Genomic DNA, 23,083 nt, shown 5'->3' with positions numbered 1-23,083 from the left:
TACAACTCTGCAACCCAACGGACTGTAGCCTGCCAGGCTCCTTTGTCCATGGGATTCTCCAGGCAAGAATACTTGAGTGGGTTGCCATTTCCTTCTCCAGGAATCTTCCCAACCCAGGGATGGAACACAGGTCTCCTGCATTGCAGGCAGATTTTCTACCATCGGAGCAGGTGGTCAGGATGGAAATACAATGTACTTTCAACTATGCATGTAAGAATTAAAGATTTTAAAATTTAAAAAATAAAAAACTAAAAAAAAAAAAAAAAAGAAAAATAATGTTCAGGTGCATGTTGCTGAACATAGTTCTGTTTTTGCCAAATAAATCCTTCAAATTACTGTCTGAATGACTACATCAATTTATAATCCCTCTAACAAGGTTAAAAAATGCTTGTTTATCAGTCTTACTAATACAGATTTTGATTCTTTGGAATTTTTTCATTTCAATATTGTTTGCCCCTGAGAAATATTGGAGACATTCTAAATATCCACTAAATAGAATAATGATATAAATTATGATATAGCATATACTGAACAATAAAAAGAATGAGAAATTTTACTCTATTGAGATGGAATGATCTTTAAGATATATTGCTGATAAAGAAATAAAGTGCAATAATGTGTGTCTTATTCTATTGTAAAAACAATGATGCAAGAATAAGTGCCTTTTTCACAGTTATCTGTACCCATATGTACACTCTGCAAAGACATGCAAAAGCTAAGAGTGTTTTGGTGGTTACCTGTGGAAAGGTGAAAGGTAAGGGCTAAGAAGATGGTTGTAGAAGTAAAAATGAGATTTTCCTTATGTATCTCCAGTATTTTCCTTTTTGAATTTCATAAATGTATTAATGGGGCTTCCCTGGTAGCTCAGCAGTAAAGAATATACCTGCTGATGCAGGTGACAAGGGTTCGATCCCTGGGTGGAGAAGATCCCCTGAAGCAGGAAATGGCAGCCCACTCCAGTACTCTTGCCTGGGAAATCCCAAGGACAGAGGAGCCTGGCGGGCTACAGTCCATGGGGTTGCAAAGAGTCGGACACGACTTAGCCACTAAACAACAAAACAACAGATGTATTACTGAGCCAAAAAATAGCACAAACAGAAAAAAACACAATGGGACAATAATACATTTTATCAAGCTACATATATTTCTTATAGTAAATAATCTATTTAGTGTTTCTGTTCATAAAATAGTCAATAAAAAAGACTGCATTACAACTTAATAAAAATGTCATCCAGAAAAACTTGGTACAGATTTTTCAAACATAATCCAAAATAATTTTGTACAGATTTCTCAAACACAGACAAACTTTCAAAAAATGAATACTATGAGAAAATACATGTGTTAATATATCAAATTTAGATCTTTTTAAAGTGACTAATTCTAATAAATTAAAATTAAATTGTGATAGTAATTGTTCTAAAAATGAAAAAAAAAGCTACTAAAAATTTACCAGAATTCAAAATCCCTTCTGATAAAAAAACTCAGCAAAATACCAACAGATGGGACAATTTCCAAATGTAATAAAATGCACTATTTCAGTCCCAGAGCTGGCACAATACTTGACAGGGAATCTCTAGAAACATTCCCCAAAATGTCAGGAAAAATACAAAGATGTCCATTATTACTGCTAATATTTAACATTCTACTGTAGGTTCTCATTATAATTATTTTATATATGGTTAGATAAGGAAAAAATAGAATACAAATTGAAAAAAGAGGGGAGATGAATTTTCAGATGAATTGACTAAATAACACATGAAACTCAAAGATATAATTGAAAAGGTTATTGAGTAAAGTAGTATCATTTCATGGAAGTTAATACCTTCATATTCATAAATAGCAACCATTTAGAAAGTTTATTGGAAAAATCCTATGAACAATGGCAACAGAAAATATAAATTACCTGAGAAAGAAGAAATATGCAAGATCTTTTATGAAGATTTGATTTTTGCATCCACTTTTACAATTATTTAGGCTTCATCATTTATTTATAACTCAGAAGCAGTCATGTTCATAGGAAGATCAAAAATAGAATCAAAACACAGATAAGAACTAATACATGAGTGCTCTGTGGTACTGGTGAAGATTCTTGAGAAAGACGGAGGGCAAGAGAAGAAGGGGACACCAGAGGATGAGATGGCTGGATGGCATCACCGACTCAATGGATTGAGTTTGAGCAAACCCCAAGAGATAGCAAAGGACAGGGAAGCCTGGTGTGCTCAGTCCATGCAGTTGCAACGGTTGGGCAAGACTGAGCAACTGAACTACAACAAGGAGAGTATTCTGATATCAAAAGAATAAAAAAAAATAGGTCTTGAATGAATGGCCATATTTAAGAAAGCAAAAATCATTTAAAATCAATAGAGAGAATCAAGAGGCATTTCTGAAATTTGAATGGCAGGGCTGCAAATTAGAACACAACCTTTCTTAACCATAAAGTTTCTTGTTTTGGTGAATTTTGCAATCTCTGTCTTGTCAACATCTTAAGAGCTTATTAACTATTACTGAACTGATGGATATCATTATTGAAAGCTACTATCATTTATTAAAACATTGCTGTGGACCAAGGCCTTGGGTGCCTAGAGATTTTACATATAAGATACTTAGAATACCCAACATAAATACCAAGAAACCATCTCATTTTGCAAATAAGATACACAAGTTTCAGACAAATAAATCTTTTGGCCAAGGTCATACAAAGGATAGAAGGCAGAGACTGATCTCCAGTTTGGGTCTCTGCCTCACACAGCACACCTATGTTCTTTCCATTTAGTAAGCTGTTTTCTATTTTAGTCATCTCCAATCCCTCCTTCATGCATCCATTTTTTTAAAACCCTGTTCAAAACTACAACAAGCAGATTTTAGATTCCTCCACAGCCTTCCAGGCAATGAGAAGGATAGGAGCCAGTAAAGGTGTAAAAGACCTAGACACTCTACAACCTTGATAGGAGGTTGTAGCATCCCCTTAACATATAGAGTTCCTGAATCTTCCCCAAATAACAATAAAACAGAGAAAATTACACACTGATGGCTTTAATCTTAAAAAAAGCAGAAGCCTTTAGCTTATGCTGGCCCATACTAGATCCATCTCTGTTGATAGTCTCTGTTTTTTTGCATAATTACTTGTTCTTAGGGCAATACTATTTATATTGGAAATATTACTGTTTATTATAAATATAAGAAGTGATCTGAAAATCACTATTTTTCCTGTTGTGAAAGACAGAATCCCCATGATGTCAATAGCATGACAGGCACATCTTAAGCCAGAAAGGATGTTTTGAATTAGAGCCAAAGGCATCTTCCCAAGAAAAACTCTTTGATGAATTAGGAAATGATCATTTGTGCCTTTATATTTTTCTTGTACCAAATTATCTTAGATGAAGCTGAACCCTATAAAGCATTTACAGACTATGTTTATAGGTAGTGAGTTTAATATGCAATAATATTTGATTGGATTTTTATTTTCCTCAGAGCATTTAACCTCCAGAGTGTAATGACTTCCATATGGCTAGCCATGTCTATTTTTAGACTGTTAATTATCCATCTCTATTTTTAGATCTCTTCTTTCTTTTGGTTGCTGATTATTATAAGACTTAAAAGTGCCTTCTCAGATTTTAATGATATTGTTTTTCTGCCAGAGTAGAAGCCAGTTCTGTCACCGAAGACTGCTTTTTTCCCTTCCCAGTACCAATCTCCTCCACTTTTATTTTTCTCCCAGCAAATAAGTCAGAACAATATGATTTGATGTATTTGTCAAGGAGCTCTAAGTTATGTCATATCTTAGATAAATATCAAACAAGATACATATTTTCAAAGAGATTTTGCCCATGCCTGCTACCATTAAGTGCGAAAATAGTAATACTGCCCATTATAAAACTTTGTAAAATCGGGGTTGAAAAATCAAGTTTTGTACAGTAAAACAACCTATTTGGAATTCTCATTCCTTGCCCTAGACAGATTTTTCTTATTTTAGAATATAAATATGTACCAAAAGTTGCCTTAGAGATCAATAAGATGGTCCAATTTCCATCTTTAGAGACTCTGGCTCCTACTTTTGAAAATTCCCAAGTATAATAACATCCCAAATTGGTTAGTTTTAATCTGTCCTTCATCACAGGAAATTGCCAGATATTTTTTTTTCCTTTCCTTTCTGCTTGTGTATTTGTATGTATCTCTCTCTATGTGTGTGTGTGTGTGAGTGTGTGTGTGTGTGTGTATTTTAAAAAACAACATAGACTAAAAACACTTGGAATTTTTGCAAATTGCTAAGGCTGTAACCCAGAATTTCTTCTTCCCTGTGCTTATTACATATAGCAAATTAAAGAATCAAATGTTCTAAGAATCATTCTATATCCTAATCAAGTGATTTTTTAGAAATTAGTCTATATGCAAATAGGAAAACAATAAGGAATGGACTCTTTTTTAATCCCACCCTGTGTTACTTTGTAACCTTAAATCTCTCTTGTCCAAGCAGGTTCCAACTATCCATAGTGGTGTCCATTTGCCTGATTTACAGGGTTAGAAGTTGGGAGTGTGCATTAGAAACAACTGTGAAAGTGGGAAATTAGGCACTCTATGGTTCCAAATGTGAAAAGGAGTACGTCAAGGCTGTGTATTGTCACCCTGCTTATTTAACTTATATGCAGAGTACATCATGAGAAACGCTGGACTGGAAGAAACACAAGCTGGAATCAAGATTGCTGGGAGAAATATCAGTAACATCAGAGATGCAGATGATACCACCCTTATGGCAGAAAGTGAAGAGGAACTCAAAAGCCTCTTGATGAAAGTGAAAGAGGAGAGTGGAAAAAGTTGGCTTAAAGCTCAACATTCAGAAAATGAAGATCATGGCATCTGGTCCCATCCCTTCATGGGAAATAGATGGGGAAACAGTGGAAACAGTGTCAGACTTTATTTTTTTGGGCTCCAAAATCACTGCAGATTTTGATTGCCGCCATGAAATTAAAAGACGCTTACTCCTTGGAAGAAAAGTTATGACCAACCTAGATAGTATATTCAAAAGCAGAGATATTACTTTGCCGACTAAGGTCCGTCTAGTCAAGGCTATGGTTTTTTTTTGTGGTCATGTATGGATGTGAGAGTTGGACTGTGAAGAAGGCTGAGCACTGAAGAATTGATGTGTTTGAACTGTGGTGCTGGAGAAGACTCTTGAGAGTCCCTTGGACTGCAAGGAGATCCAACCAGTCCATTCTGAGGATCAGCCCTGGGATTTCTTTGGAAGGAATGATGTTAAAGCTGAAACTCCAGTACTTTGGCCACCTCATGCAAAGAGTTGACTCATTAGAAAAGACTCTGATGCTGGGAGGGATTGGGGGCAGGAGGAAAAGGGGACGACAGAGGATGAGATGGCAGGATGGCATCACCGACTCGATTGATGTGAGTCTGGGTAAACTCCAGGAGTTGATGATGGGCAGAGAGCCCTGGCCATGCTGTGATTCATGGGGTTGCAAAGAGTCGGACATGACTGAGTGACTGAACGGAACTGAATGGTTCATAAAACACATGTGTTGACTGTTTTGCCATGGCATTTGATGATTTTTTATCTTGATTTTATCGGCACATAGTTGATTTACAATGTTGTGTTAGTTTCAGGTATATAGCTAAGTGTTCAGTTATACGTATACATATATTCATGCTTTTTTAGATTCTCTTCTCACATGAGTTATCACAGAATATTGAGGAGAGCTCCCTATGCTATACAGCAGGTCCTTGTTGGTTATCTGTCTTGGACCTAGAGTGAAATAAGTCAGAGAAAGACAAATATCATATGATATCACTCATATGTAGAATCTAATTTTTTAGAAAAAATACAAGTGAGCTTATTTACAAAACAGAACTAGACTTATTGATGTCTAAAGCAAACATGGTTAGCAAAGGGGAAACGTGGCATGGAGGGATAAATCAGGAGCTTGGAAAAACACACACATTTGATGTTTTTAGTTAAATACCCATATCCCCTGAAATGTGAAGAACTCTTCAACAAGGATGAGGTGCATGAAAATGCTTCATAAACTCTAAAAAAACTCACAGATAGGGGGAATTACTTTTAGTCCCTTTAGAGCTATAATATTTCAAAATCTCAATATGCTGACAAAAAGCATTTTGAGATGAGGACCTACTCATGACCAAATTTTAAAACTAAGGTATGTTTTGCTTCTGCAGTTGGCTAATTCATCCTTGGTCTTTTAGAGAAATGTCATTCAGTGGAACAAAATAACCATATATTCTGCCTCCATTTTTATAAAATATTCATCCCATGGGAGGATACTCCTTTAAGAAAGGTATTGATAGTCATGTGCCTTAGGTGGCACATTCAAACGGACTATGAAAGAAATCTTAAGTGTTTCTTTTAAAAAAGATGCCCACAAAAGACTTCATATGAAAGAGCACATTACACACAACTCTATCAAAAGCTACATGTCTTCTGCCTAAGTAATCCTTCTAGGATGGATCTGAATTAAAACCTGATGAGGCGTTAATCCAAAAAAATAGTAGGAAAATAAAAAGGAAGTTGGGAATTCTATCTTTGCTTGACATCACTATGGGAAAAACAGCCCTCCTTTTGTAAATTTAAGAATTATTCTAGGAAACGTCTCAGAATAAAATATTTTATTACAAAGTTGTTGTTGTCCACTTTCTAAGTCGTGTCTGACTCTTTGCTACCCCCTGGACTGCAGCACGCCAGGTTTCCCTCACAGCATCTTCTTTTAAATGAAAATTTAAATCTGCCTCCTGACAAAATCCCAAGGAGACAATGCAGACACGAAAGAAAAAATTTTAGTATTTTATTCCCATCCTATCATTCCATTAAAAGACATAGTAAACATTAAAAAAAAAAAAACAGTGAATCTAGGTCTAAATTTAATCCATAAGAACAAAATGAATGACTAATAACTTTCTTAGATTTTAGCTTCTTTGTTTTTTAAGCAAGGATGTGTGTTGAGTCACTCAGTCATGTCCGACTCTTCGTGACCCCATGCACTGTAGCCCACCAAGCTCCTCTTGTCCATGGGATTCTCCAGGCAAAAATACTGGAGTGGGTTGCCATTTCCTTCTCCATTAAGCAAGGATAAAATAGAACTATTTTCATTTTGACTTCACAGAGCATGATTTATCACACCATTCAGCTTTGCTATCACATATTTCCTATCAGTGTTCCACTGGGTGAAATCTCCAATTATAGGAATACTAATTTATGCATTCATTTATTTAGCAAATATTTAATAATTCTCTTTATTCCAATAATCAGCATAAGGCATCATTGGAGAAAGTCAGGCAATTTTATAGAAAGGTTGAAGATCTTTCTGCTCCTAAGAAGAAATGGTAGAATACCATAGAAATACAATAACTACACCAGCAGCAGAAGATTCTATGTCCTTTATACTTCATTAGTATTACTCCCAGTAACTTGGTAAGATATGTATTATCATTCCCTTCTTTACAGTAATAACTAAAAACTAATGCATAGGATTTGGTAAACCCAGAGGTGTTTTGTGACAGTGATAAAGATAGGCTTTGAACTTAGGCCTGTCCTCAAGCCTATATATTTTCCACTACACAATACTATTAATACATGTGTTATATCTTGCTGGTCACATATTAGACACTCTACTAAGTGCTTTAATTGTTTTATCTCATCTAATCCTTCCAACAACCCTGTGAATTAGGCACCATTATCATTACGTCCATATTCATTGTAGGTAATGAAAAAGAGTTGGACTGTGAAGAAGGTTGAGCGCTGAAGAATTGATGCATTTGAACTGTGGTGTTGGAGAAGACTCTAGAGGGTCCCTTGGACTGCAAGGAGATCCAACCAGTCCATTCTGAAGGAGATCAACCCTGGGATTTCTTTGGAAGGAATGATGCTAAAGCTGAAGCTCCAGTACTTTGGACACCTCATGCGAAAAGTGGACTCATTGGAAAAGACTCTGATGCTGGGAGGGATTGGGAGCAAAAGGAGAAGGGGACGACCGAGGATGAGATGGCCGGATGGCATCACGGACTCAATGGACGTGAGTCTGAGTGAGCTCCGGGAGATGGTGATGGACAGGGAGGCCTGGCGTGCTGCGATTCATGGGGTCGCAAAGAGTCGGACACGACTGAGCGACTGAACTGAACTGAACTGAACTGGACTGGACTGAATGAAAAAGAAGCAGGGAGACACAGGGTCAGGGTCACATGGGAAGAAGAGAAATTGGATTTGAATGCTCCCAGGTGGCGCTAGTGGTAAAGAACCTGCAGGGCAAGGCAGCAGACACAGGAGACGTGGGTTCAATCCCTAGGTTGGAAGAACCCTCGGAGGAAGGTATGGCAACCCACTCCAGTATTCTTGCCTAGAGAATCCCACAGGCGGAGGAGCCTAGTGGGTTACAGTCCATGGAGTTGCAAAGAGTCGGACATGATTGAAGTGACTTGGCAAGCAGACGTACATCTGGCTACAAAATCCTGCGTTATACTCCTTCCCCAACAATGGGCGGGGTAAAGGTAACAGCATGTTGGTAATGTCAGTATGAAGTTGAAAATGTGACTTTTGGTGTGCTAAATTATTTTGCAATGAGCCATATATCTTTTTCTCAGGACAGAGATTGTAGCACCTGATTGACATATTAAATCCAAACACATATAGGTATTATGTGAGGTTCACTGCCATACCCACTCCACCCCAGATCCCATCAACTTTTTCCAAGATCCATTCTGTGGAACATCAGCGTACCTCAAGATGACTGAATAGTGTCCTACAAGATTTCATAGTCACAGAAGTTTAGGAAATGCTCAGTTCCTCAAGTTTGCTGTTTTGAGGGGTAAATTTTTAGAAATAGCCGTACTTCCAAGGATCTTCAATGTATGCTATGAACTCAAGTCTGAATGTAACATGAATATTTTTTCAGTTTATTTAATCACCAAACTGTGTCTACCTATCACAGAATGTTAAATTCTGCAAGATCACAGGAGAGTAAAAGTTTGTGTGTCCACATTTACCTAGTTATGTTCTTGAATCCTGAGCTCTCTCTCTCTGCCCATTCTCTGTCCATGAAATGTCACTGTATTTTGCCTCTGTCAACCTAGGACTTTCACCTCTTGTAAAACCTCTCTGAAGAGCCCTCTTGGAGAAAACATTCCTCAATTCACTTCACCTCCTGGTTTCCTGTTTGATTCTCCCAGCATCTGGATTTTTTATGCAAAAAGTTATTTACAATGTCCTGTAATGAAGGTATATAGCATTTTTAACCAGAGGAGTTCTATATGAATTTGAGAAGCATCATTTGGCTACTTTTAAAAATGATTTGCTGTGCTTCTATAGTGAAATATCCAAAGAGGGTAAGAGCTAGACTGCAGACTTGTTCCCAGGAGCAGTGTCTTCTTTTTCCATGCTGTACCCTCTTGAAAGAGAGCTTGCTATCAAAGAGGGATTTATCACATTTGTCCCAACTTTCAAAGGCAAACATTTTTCTTAGAAGAGGTGGCGCTAGTGGTAAAGAACCCATCTACCAATGCAAGAGATGGGTTCCATCCCTATGTTGGGACGACTTCCCTGGAGAAGGGAATGGCAACTCACTCTAGTATTCTTGCCTGGAGAATCCCACGGACAGAGAAGCCTGGCAGTCTACAGTCCACAGGTCACGAAGAGTCAGACACGAATGAGTAACTAACACTTCCACTTTTCAAAGAAGTATACCTACGTAACCATGATACGAGGCAGCAAGTCATGCTAGAAGGATGATCTCTTGGGATTTTGTTTTGCTTTGCATGGTATTGTGTTGTGTTGTTTTTAATTGGAGTATAATTGCTTTACAATGTGATGCTAGTTTCTGCTGCGTGTGAATCAGCTCTATGTATTACATACATCCCTTCCCTTGTGAGCCTCCCTGCCCCGCGCCCATCCTGCCCATCTAGGTCATCTCAGAGAAGAGAGCTCCGCTCCCCGTGCTATAGAGCAGCTTCCCACTGGCCCCTAATTCACACGTCACTGCTGCTCTCTCAGTTCCTCCCACCCTCTCTTTCCCCTGGGTCTGCAAGTCCATTCTCCATGTCTCTAAATAGGTTCATTAGAACCATTTATCTAGATTCCACATACATGCATTAATTTACTGTATTTGTTTTCCTGTTTCTGACTTCACTCTGTATAACAGATTCTAGGTTCATCCACATCTGTTGTGTTATTTTATGGGAGGCTGGGTTTCCCTAGAAAGCAGAACCTCAGTCGAGAACCTGGATGCAAATAGTTTACTTGGGGAAATGATACCAAGAATGGGAGCAGAAAACTGGGAAATTTTGTTCCACAGTGTACTGATCACTGCTTTGACTATCTGGGGCCCAAGCCCACTGGCAAAGGTTGAAGAGATGATAGAAAGGGTCTCAGAACGGCCTGCTCACAGGACGCACTAACTCCTGTCCACCACTGCCTAAGGGCTGCCCACTGGGGGGGTCATCCTCTGGCCCTTCAAGGCAAGGCAGGCTTTGAGTCCTTTGAGGTTTTTGCCCCAGGGCATGAAGCAAAAACTATGTGATGTAGCTGAAGTGGATACCATCAAATTAAACCTTCACAAAGCCAGATGTGTCAGAGATGATTAGAGATGAAAGTGGACTGAGGGTGTGAGAGAGTGCCCGAGAGATGGTGGGGTTCGGGTCACATCTGCTCTCACTCAGCAAAGCCTTCCCCCGTCACACACCGTGCCTGGTGATTAGCCTGGGCAGCGGGAAGAATCTTACACAGGGCTCGCAGCAGTGGAAGATGAAATTCTCCGAGAAACAGAAGCAGTATTTCAGAATGACATTTGGCAAACAATTTCACTAAATGAGTTGGCGAATGCAAATACTTCTGTATCTCTGATTACATTTTGTTAACAGCCAAATACTTTTAAGAAAAAGTGCGCAATTTTTATAAGGTCCTGCTATTTCTTAGTCACAAAAAGTCTTAACAACAAAGACAGTCCTCATGGATTACATAAAAGGATACACATTAGTTGATTTTTTCGAAAGGCAGACAAATTAGCTTATGTACCAAAGTACCCAAGCAGATGGAGAAATAACTATGAACTCAATTACATAACACAGATGCTACTGACTTCTCTTAGCAAAGAGGGAAATAGCAGAGACAACTGTCTTACATTTCATTTCTCTCCAGATGTCATAGAACATCTAGTAGACAATAAGAGTTTCGATTGGACTACCAATTTTTGAAATTTAAGTGGAATAAAATGACAAATAGTCATTTATCACGTCCCCCAGTCTATGTCTCCAAGGGGGAAAGACAGAGGTGACATAAGCATTTTTCCATGTAAAAGGCAAGAGAGAATAAGAGAGAGAAGTCCTCCAGAGGGAAAGAAACATCAGAGAAACACATGAGAGCCTGTAAGGACCCAAAAGTGAGAGAGAGAGAGAAAAAGAAGAAAAAAAAATACTGCTTATCCTTAATCACAAGTGACTTATTTAAATAGACAAAATGACAGGCTGACCTCCATCTATTTTAACTGCCAAATCCTATCAGCAGGGTGTGATTACCTCCCAGGACCACCTTCTGCGGGGGGTGGGGGATCTCAAGCCTGCCCTGAGAATCCCTGGCATTTCTGCCTCCATCCAGAAATCCGGAATCCTTCTAAGGAAACATTTGTGACCATTAAACCAATTGGAGTTGAACCCATGTCCTAAAGGTTGACAGGACAATTTATTAATGTGCTATATAACCAAGTCTGGATTAAAAAAGAAGGTCTGGCACAGATTTTTTTTCTTCTTCCTTTTTTTTTTTTTTTAAACTTTTACAAGATGTTAGTACCTTTGAGATCTCTATCTAAAGGAAGAGAAATAGCAGTTTCTGGCCTAGAATTTCCTGTTCTTAAGTTAAAGAAACTCATCTTTTATTTTAAAAACAAAATTAGAAGGAATTAAGCCCCAGGAAAAGTCAACTAAAATTGTCTCATGAGTTAAAAAGAAAGAGAGCTAGAAATAGTATAAAGAAGCAGACATACGTTTTGCAACCACATAACCTACAAAGCTAACGTTGTTCCTTCCAATTAAAAAATAAAATAAAAAAGCCACAAGCTTATGGGCCAGACTTTTAGAGATAGATAAGTAAAGAATTAAACTTTTCAATGTGTGTTTGCCTGCTTAATGGAACAAGTTTCCAGGTAAAATGAACTAAGTATATGTGTGTGTTTCTTTATCTGGGAGAATAGAATATATTCTAATGACTCTTTATTTTCCCAAAAATTAAAGCTGGAGGGCAAATATAAATATCTATGAAGAATTAAGAAGTAAATAAACCTGCTATTTACTGAATATGTAAAAGTTTGTTCTATGCATTCAGCCTGAGCAATTTTCACCATAAAATCCAAACCAAGGCAAATGACTTTACATATTAATTCAAACTTTTAAAGACATATATCTTTTCATATCAATCAAAGAGGTGATTTGAGTTAAATTCCCAAGAAGCGTGCTCTGCAAATCAGAAATTCATTTTCTGAATCATCCAAACATAAACGTTTAAACTTTTGTAAATGTGATTCAAGGATTCCCAGGCATTAACTGGATAAATAAAATCTTTTAAATCAGTGACTCAGGCTACCCTTTATGTTTCCAACTGTTCTCCAGAGCAAGAAAAACCTCTTAGACTGTGATATAATGCCAGCCTATTGCTTGGTCTTGCCTAAAATATATTATCCATGGACCATCATAATTTTTCCTTTAAGTATACAGTTTAGCATTCCAGGCATTAATCTCTGTTGGATTAACAAAGAAAACATTTCATATTGAAGCAACGAGAAGTTGTTTATGTTGAAAATGATGAAAAGGAAATTCTCCAATATTTTAACTTTTCAAGTCCCTGGTCGGTAAAGAAAACATCCCAAGATAAAATGACATTTCAATTATCCTAAGCGAAAAAAAGGAGGGAAAACACACACACACATGCAAGGGAAAGCACAAAATATCCTATGTGGACTTGAGGGTGTTTTCTTTGTTCTTTTCAGTTCAAGATGAAACAGCTGTTTGGTGTTTAAAATAGCATCTTACATTTAGATCTTTTTTCGCGTCAAAAGGAAGCCATCTTATCCTTCCAGTTTGCCAATATTAGAGAGGAGTAAACACTCATTTCCTACATATATTATTTATAATGCAGACTTGTGAACTTTCGCATCCAGAGTCAGACTCACCCCGTCCTTCTCAGGTTATGAATTCCTTCCCCTGACCCCATCAACAGACCAGAGTAACCTGAAGGTCATCTTTTCCTTTCATTCATTTTTTAAACACGCGTTTCCTTATTACAATCCAGCAGCTCTGACTAATTCAAGGGCTACTCCTATAAAAGGTGGAGATGGCAGTTATTTTATGATATTTTATCAGTGAGCTGATATGAGTGTCTCAAAAGAAACTTCCTAATGGCGGTGAAATCTTTACAAGGGTCTCATGTTTCCACTCCTTTGCTCAGAGTAACAGTTCTGTAAGTACCTGCCAATTTGAAAAGCACATCTTTCTTGGAAAAAAAAAAAAATACTTTTATAACTAGCAGATCTCAAGCTGCTTAATCTAAGGCACTTGAAACAGGCTTGAAGAAGCTTAAAGCAAAGAGGCTTTGCTTCATATATATATACATATCTTTCAAAGAAGTCCTTTAAAATAAATTCTCTGCCTTTAATTTTGGGAAGATTTTGAAACTTACCACACTAAAACAGAATAGCCCACATAGGTTCAATGTAAGTTCTATCCTGCCCAATTCTCAGCTCTATTACTGATTTTTTTTAAAAAGTAAATGTCTATTAAATTAACCACACCCCTCCCCACCCCGGCCAAAGAAAACAACTCCTAGAATATAAGAAGAAATCCAGGAATTTTTCTTCTCTCACATATTTAGGTGGCACTGAAAAAATAACATAATATAATGGGGTTGTTATATTTTATTTTTCTAGAAATATGAATAGTTTCAAGACCCATATCCAAATCATAAATCCTTTTACTGTAATAATTCTGGTTGGGCTTCCCTGTGGCTCAGCTGGTAAAGAATCCACCTGCAATGTGGGAGACCTGGGTTCAATCTCTGGGTTGGGAAGATCCCCTGGAGAAGGAAAAGGCTACCCACTCCAGTATTCTGGTCTGGAGAATTCCATGAACCATGGGGTCTGGAGAATTCCATGGGGTCTGGAGAATGGTCTGGAGAATGGTCTGGAGAATTCCATGGACCACGGTGTCACAAAGAGTCAGACATGACTAAATGACTTTCACACCCACACACACTTACGAAAATATTAAAGCTGGGAAACGCTAATACAGTCCACAAAACAAAATTTGAAAATTAACTACTTATAATCCATCAGATTATAGGTAAAGCAACTAAGGCCCAGAGAATTTAAAGTTCTGATCCACTGTAATTTAGTAAGAATTTGCTATTTATTGAATGGATTATATGATTGCTCTGTCACTCTCTTGAATAAAAGAAACTGGGACACTGTAAATAAACCAGAATAATCAGAATTGTCAACAATTTTTTAAAAATTTAACACTGAGATTAAATTGCTTATTTGTCCTAGCCTAGTTAAAACTGAAACAGTTAAAGGATTTTTTTTTTTCATTTTTATTTTCCAGTGAGCTATTTTGCTTCATGTAGGATGCCCTCAAACTTCATACAATTCTACCAAGGAAAAAAATCTTCTCCATTATTCCAGATTTCCTGCCTACTTTTGAATATTTGTTCATTCAAATATAGCTTTCATGTCTTCTGAGCTCTTCTACGAGGCCATTTGTTTTCACAACAAATGATCTCAATTTTATCTCCAGACATTCTAGGAGTTTGCAAAACACGAATATGACAATACTCAAAAGAGAATGGGAATTCATTTCAAAATGATGTGTAACCTTTCCTTTGCCCCATCTCTAAACACCACTGTTTTCTTCTGGCTACCAGTGCTGGGGATTTATTCTCTTTTTCTCATTTTGCCCACTAAGTAAATGGGGGCAGAATCTGAAAGAATGGGCCATGTCTGAGAGCGGCTGGTTCCCACCCTATGTAGACCCTGTCTCACCCACGCAAGTGGCACTCCATAACCTTATTTCCACTGACATTTTTTTTTTTCAATCTTAGAAAAACTGGGCACTAGGAAGTATGTATACCCCCAGGATCTTGAATTTACCCAGTCAGGCCTTACTCAGCAGCTCAGTGTCTTAATGACCCTGGCAAAATGACATGGGTCATATTTTCACATGGATGAACTGTTCTCGAACAATTTCTCCAGTGTGTGAGGCACAAACAGGCTTTTCTTCAACATCAGGCATGCATGTCTTCCCCGCCTCTTGCTTTATAACAAACATATGTATTGTGGCCAGTGCAAGAGAAATTCTATTCCCCATTAGTGTTTGAGTTTCTGTCCTACTCACCCCCTTTTCCTATCCCCTTCAGATGTCTCTCTCTCTTGACATTTCAAGATAGCAAAAAAGTGAAGGACCTCTGTCCTAATTCTTTTTTTTTTTTTTTTTGGCCTATGGAAATGGATAACATTGTGTGGCCAATTCATTTTCCCCTGCCCTCTCTCTATGGGAATCTGAGGTAAAAAGCAGTATCAGTTGTCACAGTCATCTTGACATTCAAAAATCTATACCTTCTTCCTCCCTGGAAGAGATCATTGCTGTTCAGGGCCACTTTGTTTCATGAGATGCCAAGTTTGGAGCATCATTACAAGTCAAAATTCTAGATATAACTACCCCATAATTGCTGCTAGTTTTGCTTTCAAGAATGGGCTTCCTTGGCAGCTCAGACAGTAGAGCATCTGCCTGCAATGCAGGAGACCGGGATTCGATCCATGGGTTGGGAAGAGTCCCCAGAGAAGGAAATGGCAACAACTCCAGTGCTCTTTCCTGGAAAATCCCATGGATGAAGGAGCCTTGTAGGCTACAGTCCACAGGGTTACAAACAGTTGGACATGATCGAGTGACTTTACTTTCATTTTCACTTTTTACTGCTTTCAAGAAAGAATGATGAGGCTTCCCTGGTGGTCCAGTGGTTAAGAATCCACCTTGTAATGTAGGGGATACCAGCTCTATCCCTGGTCTGGGAAGATCCCACTTGCTGTGGGGCACAGCTACTGAGCTTGCACTTTGGAGCCCACGAGCCACAACTACTGAGCCCACGTGCAGCCACTGAAGCCTGCGTGCCCTGGAGCCTGTGCTTCGCAACAGGAGAAGCCACTCCAATGAGAGGCCCACACAGCACAAGGAAGAAGAGCCCCTCTCGCAGCAACAAGACCCACACACAGCAACAAAGACCCAGCACAGCCACAGATAATAAGTAACAAACATTTTTAAAAAGTATTCAAAATAGAATGATGTCCCCCCAGAATCCCCAAACACATCATCATTTGCTATTTAAGTAACACAATATTCTCTGTTGCACAATTACACATAATAGATAATCCGTAATATTACTGAATGAATGAACAGGTAAAAAGGAATCAGACCAGCAGGAGTTTTTTTTATTTTTCAGCTGTACGTCATGACCATTTCTTATAAATTTAATTGGCTCTAAAACATTCCTTCTTTAAGTTCTTTAGAAGAGAAGGCAACATAAAATATGTCCCAGGGAATCAGACTGTTTACTCAGAAAAGAAAAAGAAGATTTTTCCCATGATGTCAGGCAGACAGCGTGCTTCGAAAGATCATCCATGAGGAGCTGACCACATGTGTGCTTGATGGTTCAACTTGGCTGCCATTCAGTACCCTGTTCACAAACTCCCTTTCATCTGAGTTTCCTTCTAATGTCAGCATGATTAATAATAGGAAACTGGTCCACAGAATTATCGATCTGAATGGAAAAGGAAAGATACTTGTCAGTTCTATGAGTAGTTATCAATTCCTTTTCCCAAAGGCAATTTGTTATGAAAAGATTGACGTCTCACGCAAACTCATCTCTCAGAATGAAATTACAAAGTGTGAAGCCCAAGTAATGATAATGGGAAAAGTCTCAAGATTTTTTGCGGCTATATTACACTTACCAGTGTGTTCTGTTTGAATTGTGTATGGAGTTTACTTTCTAGATATAGGCATTTGCGTTTGTTTTGAAACAATCCCCTGATAGGTTTCCCCATCATCGGTTTAATGACGCCAATATATGACTTTCTGGGGACCTGGAACACTAGGAGGGTCTTTAATATCAGCTCTGGAAAAGATCACATTTCTGCCAACTCAAAACAGAGAAATGCCCCATTTTCTCAATATTAATGAACAAATTTTGACTTTTCTAGAAAAGAGTTAGAATATAATCTAAATATTTTCCAGTGATTAAAAAAAAAATGAATGTTGGAAGCCAAGATGATTACTGGGCCATTCAAGAACTCAGTGAATTCTTCACCATATTTTTTTAGAACAAAAGCATACAGTCTATCTGAGAAATCATGTGAAATAATCTGAACACCTGTCCCAAAATGTGCAGATCAAGGGAAAAGTTCATTTTCAATGTTTGTCTCAGTTCTAGTAGTTTGTTAATGTTTCTTTTTAATAGTACCATGAATGAGGGACTCAAGCTTACTCACCCAGGTAGTTGCACATTATCGCAGGAGTTGAAAAGTTGATGTGATGGTAACTGTGGCTTGTCCATCTCTCTTAACTAGGCATCTCTCAGCCAAGCTGGCTGGAAGGTTGAAATCGAATCAGTGAAGGAATGCAGCAGGTTTTATGAGTGTAACAAAAGTCACTAAATAATGGTCACACAGATACCTTATGTTACCTTGAAATTTCCCCCAGGTGCTGCTCTGTGCTTAGTTGCTCAGTTGTGTCCGACTCTCTGCGATCCAATGGATTGCCACCTGCCAGGCTCCTCTGTTCATGGGGATTCTCTAGGCAAGAATATTGGAGTGGGTTGCCACTCTCTCCTCCAGGGAATCTTCCCAACCCAGGGATCGAACCCAGGTCTCCCACATTGCAGTCAGATTCTTTACCATCTAAGCCACCAGGGTAGCCCAAGAATACTGGAGTGGGTAGCCTATCCCTTCTCCAGGAGATCTTCTCAACCCAAGAATTGAACCAAGGTCTCCTGCATTGCAGGCAAATTCTTTACCAGATGAGCTACCAGGGAAGCCCCGTACTCCCCCATATTAACCTCAAAATGTCCCCAGGGTACTCCTTGTCAAGTGAGAAGGAAACTTCTCACTGCCTGAGACCCCTGTCATCCAGGTCTTCAACCCAACCACCCAGAATACCATGCAATTACTATCCAGAGTTATAGTGGTGGCTGGCAAAATGGCCAGATCCTCCAGAAATGACTTCCTAACAGAGCTCAGGGCAAACAAGTGCCTGAACCCTTCTTCAATAACACCTGCAGCTAGGCACACACCGGAAAGCCAGAGTGACTCAGGGTCCTTTTTGAGAAAGTCACTCTGTGGTCCTGTTTCCTCTCCCATAAAGTGAAGATTTAGGTTATAGATGCCGAGGTATAAATACTAAGTTATAAATGCAGGGTAGCATATATGTAAAGTCACCTGCAGCAGAATTTAGGTACTATGCAATTTCATTGCCTCTCAAAAGTCATGAATAAGTATACATCAAGCAAGTCTGGAAAGTTATCTGGCTGCATTCTTAAAAATACTGACCTGCAACGTTTTTTCAAGCCTTATTTATATAAACTCAACACCCTCAGAGATTCCAGCACAGTCTATCTATTGATACAAAAACTTGGAAATTCCTTTTCAGGGGTCAGATAGTTTTTTCAATATTCTGTATATGGGTCAGCCTTTCGATATGAATGTGGTTTTTGGAAGTGAACACACATCATTAAGTATCAATTGGGTAAATAAGGTGAGTGATTAATGTGGGCAAAAGTACAAATTTAGATCAAAAATGAACTGTGACTATAAATATAACACAACCTATTTTCCTCTGCTGATCACAAGCCAAGCCTGAGGGCAATTCCAAGGTTGAAGCTATGGATGAGAGGGTGATCTGACAGGGACAGCTGTCATCTGTCATCCTGTTGACCTTCAGGGTTAATTCACCTGATCTGGGTGGATGACTAAGGGTCATCTCCACTCGCGCTTTCTCTTTGGAAACTCCTTGAATGATAATTTTTTTAAAAAAAGAGAAGAGATCCCTTCTTTCATCAGGAAGGGCTTCTCATTCTTTCAACAAATATTGATTGAGTTTTTTTCTATACATCCAACATTGTCCAATACATAACCAAGACAGATTAGACTCTTATATTCAAGAAAACAAAATTAACAAATGTTGTAAACAGTAATAAATGCAATCAAGAAAAATATGAAGACATTAGATTTTTTTTTAAAGCCATTACGTTAAGAGGATAGATAAAGAAGCTTCTCTCTGAGAAGGTACCACTTCTGCTAAGATCTAAATGATTTAAAAAAAAAAAAAGGTGCCATAGAAAATTATGAGGAGGATTTCCAGGGTGAGAGAATGGTAAGTCTACAAGTTCTAAGACAGGATAAGCCAGGTGGATTTTTTTTAACTTAATAGGCGAGTACCATGTGTTGGGAGTGTAATGAACAAGGCTGATTATTCATATAAGTAACTGTATTCTTCTGCCATAAGCATTAGGTCACTGGCATTCTCAAAACGTTTCAACCACAATCAGCATCTGAGCAATAACTATGAACCTTCACAAGTTTACTACTGGGAAAAACAACATTCCCATGAATAGAAATCTCCTTCAGTGTTAGAATGTAAAAGAAAGATTCCCTTAGAGTTACATCAGTGCAAGTCTGAAACATGTTTGAAAGAAGATGATAGTGGCCAGTATTTAATTTGGGATTGTTTTTTCCAGGCCTAACCATTACTTCCTGCTCAGGCAAGCTTGAGAAGATGGGATCAAGGGAGTTTTGTGGTCCAGTGAGCAAAGGATGGGAAAATCAGAAAGATTCTGAGTTATAATCCCAGTTGAGCTACCAGGTGACCTTTAGGCAAGTCATTCGACCTCCCTATGCCTCATGCTCCCAGCTGGAAAATTGGATAAGACCAGCAGGATATCACTGAAAACCAGATGCTACACCAAACCCAAGCTTTCCCAGCTAAATAAATTACCACCAAAGAGACAGGGGGCCGGGAGGGAGGCACAGCGTCCGATCTATGGATCCATGTGGAATGCACAATTAATGACACTTGGCCACTCTTTATATTTAAAAGTTATTCATCTCTCCCATATTCATCAAATCAAATTAATAAAGTGAGTAGTTCAAACAAGAGTACTATTTCCTGAGATACTTAGAAATGTCACTCTAGCTGGAATTGACTTTGCCACAGCAGATTTGCAGGTTAATAATTGTTACAATCCCAGTCTTGCCTCATTACCCCTTCCCATGACAAGTCACGCCAGTGTCAATGACACACAGCTAGAACAACAAAGAGAAGTCTGAAACTGGAGTTTATTTCCCCATTTTTCAAACAAAGTAAACTTACAGTTTCTATGTGAAACAAACAAGGATGTTTTATGTCTGGGTATTAATGAGATATTTAAATGTAGAGCAAAAATCCCATCACTCATTATCCCATCACTCATTGATATCAATAAGATACTTTTTGTTTAGAAAGACCAATTTATAAAATGCAAATATATTTAAAACTGGGATTTTGCTTTCCAGTTCAAGTTAAAACACCTTTACTCAGTCTAACACACACACATACACACATACATATGTTCATCCAGTTGAATTATCTACTGAATAAAAAAATGTTGCTCAGGAAACTCACACTGGTTTACCTTTATGATAGCATTAATATTTGAGTCTATTTTTTTTAAATCATGTTTTAATTCCATAACATAAAATTGGACCACAAGAAGTCACACAGGCTACAAATATTATCTACATGGATATGTGCTCAACACATGTGTTTATCATTCCAAATATCTACATATTTAGGCATATCCATGTGTCTAGCTTAATTTTTAATTTTCCACCTGGATATTTTTGATGTTATGTGAACATTCATAGAAAGAAAATTAATTAAACAAGCTGAAGATATCGAAAACACTACAGTGGGTGCCAGCATATACCTAACATTATTCCAAAGGATTATACACATAGAGTAAATGTGGAACGAAAAATCACTCATTAAAACTTCATTAGGAGGGGACTTACAGGGAAGCAATGATGCCGTCTGGGATCAGGCCGCCTGTGAATATGACAGCTTTTGTGTGGCCACTTTCCTTTGAGCTTAGCCAAGTGATGCTCCAAGCAGATGCGAACATTGCTTTGCTTTGCTTTTAAATTAAATGCTATTGTTTCTTCTTTGGTCTAAATTCTGAGAAAAGTAGTTTTCACCTTAGAGCAAGTTTTTATTTCTTTAAAAACTCATAGATAAGAAAAACAAATAGTGTACATTAAAGCATATATGTGGAGTCTATCAAAAGGGGCTCTGTGACAGGCTGAAGGGTAGGACAGGGAGGGAGAAGGGAGGGAGACTCAGGAGGGAGGAGACATGGTGTACCCATGGCTGATTCTTGTTAATATATGATGGAAAATAGCAAAATTTTGTAAAGCAATTATCCTTCAATTTAATTTTTTTTCAAAAGAGTAAAAAAAAAATGCATGTATGCGGAGTCTAGAAAAATGGTGTCACTGAACTCATTTGCATAAAAAATAGAGATGCAGACATAGAGAATAAACACGTGGACACCAAGGGGTAAAGGGGAGGCGGGAGGAACTGAGAGACTAGCATTGACATATACACTACTGAGCCTCCTAATGAAAGTGGAAGAAGAGAGTGAAAACGTTGGCTTAAAGCACAACATTCAGAAAACTAAGATCATGGCATCTGGTCCCATCACTTCATGGCAAATAGGTGGGGAAACAGTGGCTGACTTTATTTTGGGGGGCTCCAAAATCACTGCAGATAGTGATTGCAGCCATGAATTTAAAAGATGCTTGCTCCTTGGAAGGAAAGTTATGACCAACCTAGACAGCATATTAAAAAGCAGAGACCTTACTTTGCCAACAAAAGTCAGTCTAATCAAGGCTACGGTTTTTCCAGTAGTTATGTATGGATGTGAGAGTTGGACTATAAAGAAAGCTGAGCGCCAAAGAATTGATGCTTTTGAACTGTGGTATTGGAGAAGACTCTTGAGAGTTCCTTGGACTGCAAAGAGATTCAACCATTCCATCCTAAAGGAGATCAGTCCTGGGTATTCATTGGAAGGACTAATGCTGAAGCTAAAACTCCAATACTTTGGCCACCTGATGCGAAGAGCTGACTCATTTGATAAGACCCTGATGCTGGGAAAGATTGAGGGCAGGAGGAAAAGGGGATGACAGAGGATGAGATGGTTGGATGGCATCACTGATTCAATGGACATGTGTTTGAGTGGACTCCAGGAGTTGGGGATGGACAGGGAGACCTGGCGTGCTGTGGTTCATGGGATCACAAAGAGTCAGACACAAAGGAGTGACTGAACTGAACTGATACACTATTGATACTATGTATAAAACAGTTAACTATGAGAACCTAGTGTGCAGCTCAGGGAACTCTACTCACTGCTGTAGTGCCCTAAATGGGAAAGAAATCCAAAAAAGGGGGATCTATGTACACGTATAGTTGATCCACTTTGCTGAAGAGCAGAAACTAACCCGACATTGTAAAGCAATTATAATCCAATAAAAATTAATTTTAAAATATCCATGGCAATATTGATGATGAATGAGTGGCTGAAATTTATGCAACTAAGTGACCTTGATGAGATCACATAATAGCTCAGAGACTCATTTTCACTCATTTATAAAACGAAACTAATAATAATCACTTCAAAGGGCTGGGACAAGGATCACCAAACTAAAAGTGTTTTGCCAATTATGCCACATTAGGGGAGTTGCTTCTTATGGCCGTGGGCTGTTGTTTCCCTTCATGAGTCTGCCTTGAGGGACTTACCCAACTAGGCAGCTCTTCATTTCCCGCTGTGTACAACCAAGTAGGTGTCTGACTGGACCTGAGTCAATGGCTCCAGAGGAAACAGACAGGCATCTCCTGAGAGGCCTGGATCTTGAGGAGACAGCTCAGGGACCTCAGGGAACAGAGTCGTAGCAGTCTATGCATACATTGGCCCAAGTCCCATCACCTCAACCTCAATTGTTAGCTATAATCC

General features: G+C 38.5%; 1 long non-coding RNA gene across 1 annotated transcript; it reads right to left on the bottom strand.

Moving 5' to 3' along the window:
* Positions 1–16,454: 16,454 nt before the first annotated feature.
* LOC138417283 (uncharacterized) lies at positions 16,455–17,834 on the bottom strand. Its single transcript, XR_011248053.1, has 3 exons — positions 17,726–17,834; positions 17,532–17,629; positions 16,455–16,804 (listed from the first exon to the last, which is right to left on the bottom strand). It is a non-coding gene; the product is annotated as an uncharacterized lncRNA (long non-coding RNA).
* Positions 17,835–23,083: the final 5,249 nt, after the last annotated feature.

The sequence above is a fragment of the Ovis canadensis genome, chromosome 13, assembly GCF_042477335.2.
Source record: "Ovis canadensis isolate MfBH-ARS-UI-01 breed Bighorn chromosome 13, ARS-UI_OviCan_v2, whole genome shotgun sequence".
NCBI lineage: Eukaryota > Metazoa > Chordata > Mammalia > Artiodactyla > Bovidae > Ovis > Ovis canadensis.
This window is presented reverse-complemented; position numbering and strand designations above follow the sequence as displayed.